The sequence below is a fragment of the Mytilus galloprovincialis genome, unplaced genomic scaffold, assembly GCF_965363235.1.
Source record: "Mytilus galloprovincialis unplaced genomic scaffold, xbMytGall1.hap1.1 HAP1_SCAFFOLD_92, whole genome shotgun sequence".
Lineage (NCBI taxonomy): Eukaryota > Metazoa > Mollusca > Bivalvia > Mytilida > Mytilidae > Mytilus > Mytilus galloprovincialis.
The window spans coordinates 14,292-28,821 of NW_027468029.1; the positions used below are offsets into that span (position 1 = coordinate 14,292).

At 32.1% G+C, this 14,530-nt stretch overlaps 3 long non-coding RNA genes across 3 annotated transcripts; all 3 read left to right on the forward strand.

Moving 5' to 3' along the window:
- Positions 1-507: 507 nt before the first annotated feature.
- Positions 508-1,962, forward strand: LOC143060229 (uncharacterized). Its single transcript, XR_012973960.1, has 3 exons — positions 508-589; positions 1,252-1,331; positions 1,892-1,962. It is a non-coding gene; the product is annotated as an uncharacterized LOC143060229 (long non-coding RNA).
- Positions 1,963-2,518: 556 nt separating this feature from the next.
- Positions 2,519-3,984, forward strand: LOC143060231 (uncharacterized). Its single transcript, XR_012973962.1, has 3 exons — positions 2,519-2,611; positions 3,274-3,353; positions 3,914-3,984. It is a non-coding gene; the product is annotated as an uncharacterized LOC143060231 (long non-coding RNA).
- A 566-nt stretch (positions 3,985-4,550) lies between these two features.
- Positions 4,551-6,005, forward strand: LOC143060235 (uncharacterized). The gene is made up of 3 exons (XR_012973965.1): positions 4,551-4,632; positions 5,295-5,374; positions 5,935-6,005. It is a non-coding gene; the product is annotated as an uncharacterized LOC143060235 (long non-coding RNA).
- Positions 6,006-14,530: the final 8,525 nt, after the last annotated feature.

Here is a 14,530-nt window from a genome sequence, read left to right on the forward strand (position 1 = left end):
TGCATTTTATAATGATACACTGAAAAAAGGATTTTTCGAAGAAATAAGACTGAAATCGCCGTAGGATATGGCCTTACATTATAGTGATTTTCTCTGAAACTATAGATCTGACTGAAACAAAACTTGGCAGTTATGCTTGAAATAACTTGCAATTGGAGGGAAAAAAATTACATTAAGTTTATTTGACATTTAGGTGTTCTTTAGGTGCAATACCACCAAATCATGATACGTCACATCCGGTTGCATACGAAAGTAGGTCTAAAAAATATTCCCTTGAATTTGACAGTTGTAGAAAATTAACCCTGCATTTCAATGCATTTAAATTTTTCTGAGTCATAAACATGTATGTTGGGTGTCTGAAAGCATCATTTTTTTTTTTTATTTGATGGTCTTATAAAATATTTTGGAAAGTTAAGGTTACATAGTTACCAAAGCAGGTAACCAGTAATAACAGTGTAAAAATTGGGTTGTTTACTTCCGGTGCTGGTTACTTTCTTATATGCAATGAAATGTAGTGTGACATTTTCACTGTAGCACTGGAAAGGATTAAACTTTATTCATGCAAAGTATTTCTTTGGTTGAAATAAAGGTAAATACTGTACAATTTTTTTATTATTACAATTAAAAGTATAAAATTATTACTAAACTAGTTCATACGTTGTAAAAATGGACTATTCGGAATGGATTGAGACACAGAAAGCACGTTGAGGGAAAATTGCCTTGAAATGGGGGTTTACGGGTGTTTGCTAAGTCAAATGGGTGGACAGACAAGGCTGTATTCAGTGTATAGTGTTAGGTTTCTTTGGGACAGAATAAAAAGAACCTTGTATGGTCACAGATTTGCATACATGTTGCACACTGAGAAATTTGACCTATCAGAGGAATTTGATGTGTCTCATCTGTGTCATCAGAAGAGATGCATTAACCCTGAGCACCTGTCTTTCGAGCCGCCTCATATTAACCAAGACCGCCAAGTTTGTCGTGGTACACACCCAACAAGGTGTCGAAAACACAAACCCTACCAAGACTGTTTGATTTAAAATGGTAAAACAATAATGGTTTTAAAGAGAAGTCTTATTTTTCTTCATATGATATAATTTATGAAATACACTTTTGAATCAACATACATATATTACATTGAGACCTTTCTTATAGCTTGCCATGCTAATCCCCATTTTACGTGAGCCTCTGTGTCAAATTTTAAATCACCTTTACAGTTTTGTTTATACAACATGTGATTTTTCATTTCAGTGTTAACCATGAATCTGACAAGCATTTTGTTGAAAAATCTTATATGTGAATTGGTCTGCAGATGACACTTTAGCATTGAGGTATGTATCAACTAATGTCATGTTTTATTTTTGTTTTGGCCGCAAAAGTTTACAATTTGCCATTGTGCCATCTGTATTTTGCACCGACAAAACATCATCTAAACACTTGCCTTGGATTTATACACATCAGAATCCAGTCTCACATACTTAAATTTTATAATTCGTACCAAATTTTTTTTTACCAGCATTCAAAGGGACATAACCCTTTTTAAAACCATTTTGATGTATTTTTTATTACTCTTTCTCCTCATTTTCTAATGTAAAATACAAGAAAGTGGACTTTTTAGGTGTAAATCTATTAGAAATATACTGCAATAAATAAATGAAATGACTTTGATATCAGTAACAATAAATGATTGACTGAAAGGGAACCGTTATTTGTCACACTCGTGGAACAGACCAAAAACTCAAGTTACACATAAGGGCTTGTAGAAACTTCGGTGGAGACTGTAAACATTTATAGAGACAGTTCTTTCAGCTAAAACACTTTAATTGTTGATTTGACATTACATTTCTTTCATTTTTTCTGGGAAAATAATTACATTTGCTTTATTTTTTAGGCAAAAGATATCAAGTTTTGATGAAAAAAGAAGGAAGAAGGAAAAATGGACCAAAACAGACCAAAACAGACAATCCTATTTAATTGTTTGAATGCTTAGATGATGAGTATATGATCAGATATTAGTCAACACTGCATTTTATAATGATACACTGAAAAAAGGATTTTTCGAAGAAATAAGACTGAAATCGCCGTTGGATATGGCCTTACATTATAGTGATTTTCTCTGAAACTATAGATCTGACTGAAACAAAACTTGGCAGTTATGCTTGAAATAACTTGCAATTGGAGGGAAAAAAATTACATTAAGTTTATTTGACATTTAGGTGTTCTTTAGGTGCAATACCACCAAATCATGATACGTCACATCCGGTTGCATACGAAAGTAGGTCTAAAAAATATTCCCTTGAATTTGACAGTTGTAGAAAATTAACCCTGCATTTCAATGCATTTAAATTTTTCTGAGTCATAAACATGTATGTTGGGTGTCTGAAAGCATCATTTTTTTTTTTATTTGATGGTCTTATAAAATATTTTGGAAAGTTAAGGTTACATAGTTACCAAAGCAGGTAACCAGTAATAACAGTGTAAAAATTGGGTTGTTTACTTCCGGTGCTGGTTACTTTCTTATATGCAATGAAATGTAGTGTGACATTTTCACTGTAGCACTGGAAAGGATTAAACTTTATTCATGCAAAGTATTTCTTTGGTTGAAATAAAGGTAAATACTGTACAATTTTTTTATTATTACAATTAAAAGTATAAAATTATTACTAAACTAGTTCATACGTTGTAAAAATGGACTATTCGGAATGGATTGAGACACAGAAAGCACGTTGAGGGAAAATTGCCTTGAAATGGGGGTTTACGGGTGTTTGCTAAGTCAAATGGGTGGACAGACAAGGCTGTATTCAGTGTATAGTGTTAGGTTTCTTTGGGACAGAATAAAAAGAACCTTGTATGGTCACAGATTTGCATACATGTTGCACACTGAGAAATTTGACCTATCAGAGGAATTTGATGTGTCTCATCTGTGTCATCAGAAGAGATGCATTAACCCTGAGCACCTGTCTTTCGAGCCGCCTCATATTAACCAAGACCGCCAAGTTTGTCGTGGTACACACCCAACAAGGTGTCGAAAACACAAACCCTACCAAGACTGTTTGATTTAAAATGGTAAAACAATAATGGTTTTAAAGAGAAGTCTTATTTTTCTGCATATGATATAATTTATGAAATACACTTTTGAATCAACATACATATATTACATTGAGACCTTTCTTATAGCTTGCCATGCTAATCCCCATTTTACGTGAGCCTCTGTGTCAAATTTTAAATCACCTTTACAGTTTTGTTTATACAACATGTGATTTTTCATTTCAGTGTTAACCATGAATCTGACAAGCATTTTGTTGAAAAATCTTATATGTGAATTGGTCTGCAGATGACACTTTAGCATTGAGGTATGTATCAACTAATGTCATGTTTTATTTTTGTTTTGGCCGCAAAAGTTTACAATTTGCCATTGTGCCATCTGTATTTTGCACCGACAAAACATCATCTAAACACTTGCCTTGGATTTATACACATCAGAATCCAGTCTCACATACTTAAATTTTATAATTCGTACCAAATTTTTTTTTACCAGCATTCAAAGGGACATAACCCTTTTTAAAACCATTTTGATGTATTTTTTATTACTCTTTCTCCTCATTTTCTAATGTAAAATACAAGAAAGTGGACTTTTTAGGTGTAAATCTATTAGAAATATACTGCAATAAATAAATGAAATGACTTTGATATCAGTAACAATAAATGATTGACTGAAAGGGAACCGTTATTTGACACACTCGTGGAACAGACCAAAAACTCAAGTTACACATAAGGGCTTGTAGAAACTTCGGTGGAGACTGTAAACATTTATAGAGACAGTTCTTTCAGCTAAAACACTTTAATTGTTGATTTGACATTACATTTCTTTCATTTTTTCTGGGAAAATAATTACATTTGCTTTATTTTTTAGGCAAAAGATATCAAGTTTTGATGAAAAAAGAAGGAAGAAGGAAAAATGGACCAAAACAGACCAAAACAGACAATCCTATTTAATTGTTTGAATGCTTAGATGATGAGTATATGATCAGATATTAGTCAACACTGCATTTTATAATGATACACTGAAAAAAGGATTTTTCGAAGAAATAAGACTGAAATCGCCGTTGGATATGGCCTTACATTATAGTGATTTTCTCTGAAACTATAGATCTGACTGAAACAAAACTTGGCAGTTATGCTTGAAATAACTTGCAATTGGAGGGAAAAAAATTACATTAAGTTTATTTGACATTTAGGTGTTCTTTAGGTGCAATACCACCAAATCATGATACGTCACATCCGGTTGCATACGAAAGTAGGTCTAAAAAATATTCCCTTGAATTTGACAGTTGTAGAAAATTAACCCTGCATTTCAATGCATTTAAATTTTTCTGAGTCATAAACATGTATGTTGGGTGTCTGAAAGCATCATTTTTTTTTTATTTGATGGTCTTATAAAATATTTTGGAAAGTTAAGGTTACATAGTTACCAAAGCAGGTAACCAGTAATAACAGTGTAAAAATTGGGTTGTTTACTTCCGGTGCTGGTTACTTTCTTATATGCAATGAAATGTAGTGTGACATTTTCACTGTAGCACTGGAAAGGATTAAACTTTATTCATGCAAAGTATTTCTTTGGTTGAAATAAAGGTAAATACTGTACAATTTTTTTATTATTACAATTAAAAGTATAAAATTATTACTAAACTAGTTCATACGTTGTAAAAATGGACTATTCGGAATGGATTGAGACACAGAAAGCACGTTGAGGGAAAATTGCCTTGAAATGGGGGTTTACGGGTGTTTGCTAAGTCAAATGGGTGGACAGACAAGGCTGTATTCAGTGTATAGTGTTAGGTTTCTTTGGGACAGAATAAAAAGAACCTTGTATGGTCACAGATTTGCATACATGTTGCACACTGAGAAATTTGACCTATCAGAGGAATTTGATGTGTCTCATCTGTGTCATCAGAAGAGATGCATTAACCCTGAGCACCTGTCTTTCGAGCCGCCTCATATTAACCAAGACCGCCAAGTTTGTCGTGGTACACACCCAACAAGGTGTCGAAAACACAAACCCTACCAAGACTGTTTGATTTAAAATGGTAAAACAATAATGGTTTTAAAGAGAAGTCTTATTTTTCTGCATATGATATAATTTATGAAATACACTTTTGAATCAACATACATATATTACATTGAGACCTTTCTTATAGCTTGCCATGCTAATCCCCATTTTACGTGAGCCTCTGTGTCAAATTTTAAATCACCTTTACAGTTTTGTTTATACAACATGTGATTTTTCATTTCAGTGTTAACCATGAATCTGACAAGCATTTTGTTGAAAAATCTTATATGTGAATTGGTCTGCAGATGACACTTTAGCATTGAGGTATGTATCAACTAATGTCATGTTTTATTTTTGTTTTGGCCGCAAAAGTTTACAATTTGCCATTGTGCCATCTGTATTTTGCACCGACAAAACATCATCTAAACACTTGCCTTGGATTTATACACATCAGAATCCAGTCTCACATACTTAAATTTTATAATTCGTACCAAATTTTTTTTTACCAGCATTCAAAGGGACATAACCCTTTTTAAAACCATTTTGATGTATTTTTTATTACTCTTTCTCCTCATTTTCTAATGTAAAATACAAGAAAGTGGACTTTTTAGGTGTAAATCTATTAGAAATATACTGCAATAAATAAATGAAATGACTTTGATATCAGTAACAATAAATGATTGACTGAAAGGGAACCGTTATTTGACACACTCGTGGAACAGACCAAAAACTCAAGTTACACATAAGGGCTTGTAGAAACTTCGGTGGAGACTGTAAACATTTATAGAGACAGTTCTTTCAGCTAAAACACTTTAATTGTTGATTTGACATTACATTTCTTTCATTTTTTCTGGGAAAATAATTACATTTGCTTTATTTTTTAGGCAAAAGATATCAAGTTTTGATGAAAAAAGAAGGAAGAAGGAAAAATGGACCAAAACAGACCAAAACAGACAATCCTATTTAATTGTTTGAATGCTTAGATGATGAGTATATGATCAGATATTAGTCAACACTGCATTTTATAATGATACACTGAAAAAAGGATTTTTCGAAGAAATAAGACTGAAATCGCCGTTGGATATGGCCTTACATTATAGTGATTTTCTCTGAAACTATAGATCTGACTGAAACAAAACTTGGCAGTTATGCTTGAAATAACTTGCAATTGGAGGGAAAAAAATTACATTAAGTTTATTTGACATTTAGGTGTTCTTTAGGTGCAATACCACCAAATCATGATACGTCACATCCGGTTGCATACGAAAGTAGGTCTAAAAAATATTCCCTTGAATTTGACAGTTGTAGAAAATTAACCCTGCATTTCAATGCATTTAAATTTTTCTGAGTCATAAACATGTATGTTGGGTGTCTGAAAGCATCATTTTTTTTTTATTTGATGGTCTTATAAAATATTTTGGAAAGTTAAGGTTACATAGTTACCAAAGCAGGTAACCAGTAATAACAGTGTAAAAATTGGGTTGTTTACTTCCGGTGCTGGTTACTTTCTTATATGCAATGAAATGTAGTGTGAAATTTTCACTGTAGCACTGGAAAGGATTAAACTTTATTCATGCAAAGTATTTCTTTGGTTGAAATAAAGGTAAATACTGTACAATTTTTATTAAAAGTGCCAATTTAACAAAGACTAATAGGGGAAAATCAATGGTCGTATTACACCTAGAAAGAAGATTCTGTTTATATATTTTAGTTTAACATAGAAATTTGTATTGAAAATAAACTAAAACATAGATGACTGTTTTATTTGATGGCATCTATCTGTGATGCTTGTGTTTTGTCAGAATAAAGAGTACAAAGATAAGTGTTTCCCCTATCACACAGTGGGAATGGTAACTCCAATGAAAAAGGGCACCTAGAGCATGCAAAAGATTAACAAAAGGGCACATTAATTATGCTAAGAATCAAAGAAAGGGAAATGCATGGCTATATTGCATTGGTAAAGTATGGACTGACAGTTGTTGATGGAATTAGAGCTCAAGACAGCAATCAATAAAAGTGTAATGTTTAAAACATTTTAAGTTTTTAAATTTCCCGCCTGTATTTCTATTTTAAAGGTCCCTGTAAATATGCCATTCATACTGTAACGTGTAAATATATTGGATTTTTTTTAAGTTAAGGTTAAATCTCATATGGAGGTGCTTCTTTTTAAAGGAGTCTTATACTAAGAAAAATAAGTTTACTTCCGGTTTACTGGTTTACTATTTTGAAATGCATTACAAGAAAATTAATCGAAGGACCAGTTTAAAATCTTTTCACAAAATGGCGTCTTGTCAAAATTAAAACATTCAGAGAATTTAATGTTTCCATCGATTTTGTTTATTAAACAGAGTGAAACGATAACGATCTATCATAAAGCAGGTGAAATTGACAATCGGGGGTACTGAGAAATGCTTGCAAACTTTTTGTTTAAATAATTTTACTAGTTCACATGTTTGAAAGATTTAGTTTTCAGATTTGATCTTTTAATCGTTCAATCCAGATTGAGGAGAATTATGATACCGAAATAAATATCATCAAGTGAAAATAATAAAGAAGAAATAAGAAGAGAAACACACCTTAAGCCAATTCTCGATTTTATACATCGACCTTGAGTTCCCTACGGAAACGAAATAAATTCCGGAGAAAAAAAAGCGTACAGTAAAAATGATAACCCCCTCCCCCAAGTGTACGTTTTGTACACTTTGGAAAATGGTTGACAATTATTGATGACCCCTAAGTACGAACCCTACAAGTTAACACACTTGTACAATACGACGCAGCTCTAATTTGTACCTGTCCGTGTTTCTAACTGGCCACAAACACAGCTCTAATTTGTACCTGTCCGTGTTTCTAACTGGCCACAAACACAGCTCTAATTTGTACCTGTCCGTGTTTCTAACTGGCCACAACTTCTTATTTATTTCGCTGTCTGTAATAGTATCCAATATATAAGAGACAATGAACTCAAATATCAACGTACCGTATTTGGTAGTCTTCGTCTTCTTAGACTTATGACAATCTCTCCTGTACGTGTATATACGACAATGGTAACCGTACCATTCGTAAAGGAGAGTTGTGTCAAAGTGCATCGTTACAAGTATAAGACTTTCCTTTGGAACACTCCTTCAAATTTGACCTGACCAAATATTTACCCACTAAATATCTATGAAATATCTTATTATTTTCGATGTTTTACAAAACTTTATGCAAACAGATAAGATAAGACTTCTGCAGAACTGTAACTAAGGTAAACTATTGAACCTATTATACAACACCATCACACTACTTTTGTAACGTTTTTATTATGATACTTGATGAAATAAATCCATCGAGCTTCATGTATCAATAACATTATGGGTTAGGTTAAAAGCTCCTTAGTATTATATTGTATACTGTAAATTCAGATTTGTTTTATTATTGCGATTATGTAGCTTTAAACTGAAAAGCGATTTTGATTTTTGCGATTTTGAGAAAAATCCTGTTAAATTCATATAAAATATTTCAAAGTACGAGTTAAGTTATTGTGCTTCTAACCCTGTCGCGTTTTTCGCAATAATAAAAACTTCACAATTAACTCTAAATATACAGAAATTTGTAAACGAATCAAAATACTTTTTTTCTAATCTTTTCTATCTAATCTTTTTTTCTTATTATAAGTTATTTATTTATCAAATATGCTTCACTGATTGGCCAAAAAAGACAACTTTCGAGTTTGATGCATTACCGTCAAAAGCTTTGGTTTGAGTGAACATCGATCATACGCTTAATGGCGTCGTGACTTCCATTCCAATGATGAGCTATTGGTTAAAATGATAATGCTCTGTTGCACGAATTTTTTATCAAATTTACTTCTTATAATTGATATTCAGCACTGCTTTAAAAGGAGAGTAATTACATAACAAATATTTTTTTCTAGTTTATTCTGCATAGTAACGATCACAAAGACGCTTGATGAACTTTGATAGCGCAGGGATACAGGCCGCCCCTCTATCTGGTAAATGACATCACATAAACATACACAATTGACGAACATTTCCGGTGTGGTGGAACACAACTTGAAAAGGACTATCAGATAGACAAATTAACAGGTGAGCATTAATCATGTTAATTTTTTTATGATTTGTTAGTTTTTTTTTTGGAAATATCTACCTTGGGACATGTACATGTAGCTCATCAGCTGAATAATAAGTGCTCCGGTAAGTGATAAAAACAACACTTTTGTTCTACTGTTTATTTTCAGGCATTATAGAATCATGCAAATTGCTCGACTAAAACTTGCTTATTTTTCAGATAATGCTTTAAATTTGTAAATTTCCTACAATGAGACATCAGTATGAATAAAGCTAGATAAAGGTATAATATCAATTCATATGTGTTATTTGCTTTTTATTTGAACTGTTTGGAGCCAGGACTTTATCAAATTATGACCAACTGCAGAATAATATTGTTCCGTTGTTGTTAGTGCCTCTTTTTATAGTAACTGGTTGTGCTTGATATTCTCAATAAATCCACTTTGATACAATTTTTGAACTTTAAAATTAAGTCTTGTTGATACAATGTATGGTTACACATGTGACAAAACACAAACCGATTGGTGGAAGAAAGTATTTTTTTCTTGTACTACAATATAACATGTATTTCGAATGATTTTGACACAGCTCATATACCACTCACTGCTTGGAACATAGGAAGACCGGCTAGGGGAGGGTTGAGCACTCGTTAACATGTTTAACACCACCACATTCTTTATGCGCATGTCCCAAGGTAATAGTCTATCGTTCAGTGATTGTTGTTAGTTCATGTTTTCTTAATTTAATCGTTTCATATTTTCCTGTCAGGGCCTCTTATAGCTGACCAAACGGTATACCTTTTTTTTTTATTGTAAAAGGCCTTACTGTTTCCTATAAATGCTTACTCCATCATTTGAATAGCTGTCTTGATAGAAATCATACCACAACTATCATATTAAATGCGCATGACTTGTCTAAAAATGATCACCTTATAATGTTGTGTGGCTATCATTAATTTCTGTGAAAAAGAGCATGTATAATGTATGAATATGTCTAGAGTTATCTAAATAATATTCAATTGACAATATCTGGATTGTTAAGAGAGTACTGATGTTACCAGGTGTAATACCACCATTGATTTTCCCCTATCAGTCTTTGTTAAATTGGCACTTTTAAAAATAATGTACAGTATTTACCTTTATTTCAACCAAAGAAATACTTTGCATGTATAAAGATTAATCCTTTCCAGTGCTACAGTGAAAATTTCACACTACATTTCATTGCATATAAGAAAGTAACTATAACCGGAAGTAAACAACCCAATTTTTACACTGTTATTTACTGGTTACCTGCTTTGGTAACTATGTAACCTTAACGTTCCAAAATATTTTATAAGACCATCAAATAAAAAAAGAATGATGCTTTCAGACACCCAACATACATGTTTATGACTCAGAAAAATTTAAGTGCATTGAAATGCAGGGTTAATTTTCTACAACTGTTAAATTCAAGGGAATATTTTTTTTTTGGGCCTACAACCGGATGTGACGTACCATGATTTGGTGGTATTACACCTAAATTGAAGATATATACCTCAAACGTGCTTATACATGAAACTCTTGTAAAAATGTTTATGTGAATTTCACATAGATTTAGATTCACATGAATTTAACGTGAATTGAGATTTACCCGAATTTCCCGTGAACATTACAAACAAAATGTTTTTTTTTACATGATTGTATTTAATTTAGAAAATCAAAAATAATAATTTAATAACTTTACTTTTAAACATTTCATGAATTTCGCGTGAAAAAAATATGACGTGATTTTCACGTGAATTCCATCGAGAGTCACGTGAAACTCACATGACCTGATTTAACGTGTGTTTAACGTATAAGCTCGTTTGAGATGAATTTCACGGGAAATTCAAGTAAATTGCCTGTCTAGAGATATATGTAAAGGTGTTATTATGACATTTGAAACATTACATACAAATATAGCATGTACCTCTTACGCCAAATTAAAAATGCACTTAATATAGCTTATATATATATTCCTTTGTCATGAGTTCATGTTAGTTTATGGGAATTTCCTTGGATATTCTGTCATTGATTACATAATTTGTATTACAAATCTCAAAATAAAACATCAAGAGTCAACTAATGTAGGTAATTGTGTTATTTATAGGTTTAATATTCGTTGTTCATTTCCTTGTATTAATTTAGTACAATACCTTTCATCAATCACTACATACATGTTTAAAGCTATATATTTATTTTTATATATTAATTTAAATTCCTAAAATGAAATTTTTGTTAGTGACAGTCCATCAAATTGAAGCTTTAAATCGCACTACCTATAGTAGTTCAAGTTATTTGTAAGAAAATATCTCAAGTGTATATAATATTCATCAATCACTACATACATGTTTATTGCTATATATTTATTTTTATATCTACTAGAACACACCCGCGAAATCGCGGGCATATACAGCTTGTGAACTGTTGTAGGGGGATTTTTTGTAAAAGATATTATGTATGGAGAATTTCATAAAAGGTATCAAAAGCCCTCTCCCTTTTTCCAAAGTCCGATATTTTTTTCCTTTCTATTAAATTCAATTATTTTCGTGTTTCTGGCCTCAGACAACAATTATTCTTCTCCTTTGCTATACAATGCATCTTTTGGTAAAAGTCAAATTAAATCAAAAAATTGCACCGCTTTAAACATGAAATAAATGTAACTGCTTATATATAGACCATTATTAGTCTAATAAAATATGCTTCTAGGACAATCAATCAGCGCCTTTTCTTTTGAGAACCTTATAAACATGCCAATGGTAGGATATGAATCTTGTATAAATGATTAAGACCGACTTAGGCTAAGTTGAGGGGTGGTCGGAGGGATCCTGATCCCGAAATCCCGGGCTTAAAAACACGAAATCTCGAGATGCAGAATTTAAAGAAATTCATATCTCGAAATCCTGAAAATTGAAAAATATATTCCCGGATCCCGTAAGGATCAATTGCAATCTCCAAATCCCGAACTTAAGGTGGTACCCAACACTTTCACTAAAATTAATTTGGCTCGTTTAATTTTCATAAAATTTTGACAGAGTATTTACTTTGACCCTTTGACAAAAATATAAAAATTTCAAAAAATTTGAACCAACCATTTTGTCAGAAATATTACACTGGTTATATAGCAATTTGACACTGATTTTGATCATTAAGAAGCTCAATATTCCCTTAACAATACAACGTAATTAAAACGTTCAGCTGATTTTACAGAGTTATCTCCCTGTAGTGTTAGGTACCACCTTAAAACACCCGATCCCGACGTTCCAAAAAAGGTCCTGCCTCCCTCTAATCTCTACCCTACATTCATTTTTGCCAAATCACTACTTTCACTTTCAACAATAAGTTTTTATGCCCCATTTATGGGCATTGTGTTTTCTAGTCTGTGCATCCGTGCGGACGTCCGTTCGTTCGTCCGTCCGTCTGTCCCGCTTCAGGTTAAAGTTTTTGGTCGAGGTAGTTTTTGATAAAGTTGAAGTCCAATCAACTCGAAATTTAGTAAATAAAGTGCCGATGTGGCATCCGTGTACTATGGACACATTCTTGTTTCAACATGTTTTACTTATTTTAATATATATATGCAACTGGTATGACCCCTTAAATAGTAAACATTTCAAAGAAAACAGTAGACAGAGTATAATAGTTGTGGTTCTTGCGATCTAAACACCATGATATGGAGAACGCTCTGATTGGCCTATTTATTTTTCATTTTTGTTATCTATCATACGATTGGTTGTACTTGTACATGTTTCAAACCGGAAGTCTTATCTATGACTAAAATTCAGTCTAATGACGGAATCAATATCCGGACTCCTTTTTTGTCGTTTTTCTCCAAAACAATCTCAATCTGAATAATCATAAGAATGGATGACAAATGCGACTATGCATGTTACCTATAGAACACAGAGGTATGATGATTAATTTATCGTGGAAGGAAGAGAAGCGACACACAAAATGTGGTCTTCTCGTTTAATAGTATAGATACATTTTCCTGTCCCCAATAACCTATGACTTATGATACTTTTACTGAAATTCTTCAGTCATTCAATATTTTACAAAATTCTTCGAACAACAATTTACATACTTTAAACTACGCTCTGAATGCCCGCGATTTCGCGGGTGTGTTCTAGTTGTGTTGTAAAGGGAATACTAAGCTTCTTACTATGGCACGCCTGAACCACTTTTATAGATAATCCTAGATTATCTCAGATAAACTAGGATTTTTTCAGATAAACTAGGATTATCTCACTATTTTACATTAAGCTCAGATAAACCGGGATTATCTCGATTTTTTTCAGATAATCCCGGTTTATCTCAGAGTTTTCAGATAAACCGGGATTTTCTCCCGATAATGAATTTTCTATATTTTCTAAGATAAACTAGAATTTTCTCGAATTTGAATTAAGAATTAAGCTGAGATAATCCTAGTTTATCTGAGATAACCGGGATTTTCTGAGAAAATCCGGGATTATCTGAAAATTCTGAGAAAATTGATTAACTTAACTAGGAGCCAATAGAAAGTCACGACACATTGGAGGAAAATTTCATGGTAATAAGGGATAAGATGAAAGATAAGGCTCTTACGGGAAAAGTTTTAGAACGTTTAATTTTCCTAATTTGATAAAAAAAATAACAATTGATATATTCAGAATGTACATATGAAAAGTATATCGATAATAACGAAGATCCGAGGGAATGAACAATTTAGATAATTGTCTTGAGAGTTTCTTTTAAGAAATTTGAATGTTATATCCGTATTTTTTTTTTTTTTTTTTTTTTTTTTTTTTGGCGATAATGAAATATGTAAAACAAAAACTGGCATCCGCAGATTTAATAAGGCCGGACAAATAAATAAAATGTTGAAATAAGTTAAGCAAAGGTTGGCATACACCATTTCGAAGTTTTAAAGAGTTTCGTTTAGAAAGTTATAATCTTATCAAAAAAAAAATATCACCCGCAGTTTTTCGTGTGTGTGAAGTTAGCAGCCGGTTCGTTATTCGATATTCGATATTCGATATTCAATATCCAACCGGCTGCTAGCAGTCGGTTGGATATTCAGAATTTTGTTGAAAATTATAAAAAAAAAATAATAATACTTAATAACATTAAAAGCATTATCTTCATAGTTAAGAGGACTGATAAGATACGTAGGAAATCGTTTCATGACCTCTACAAGCAAGCCTATCGTAATTAGCCTATCGTAAATTCTCGTTGTTCTCGAATATAAACTCTTTTCTAACTTGCATATATTTGTCTTTATGTATATATAATAATCTTAAACCAAAAAGAAAAACCGATAACTCTAGAAACATTTTGGAATATAAATAAAAAAAATTAAGGAGCGCCAAAAAAAGAAATTTATAATGAAAATCTACCTGAGACCGCTTGAATGAGGA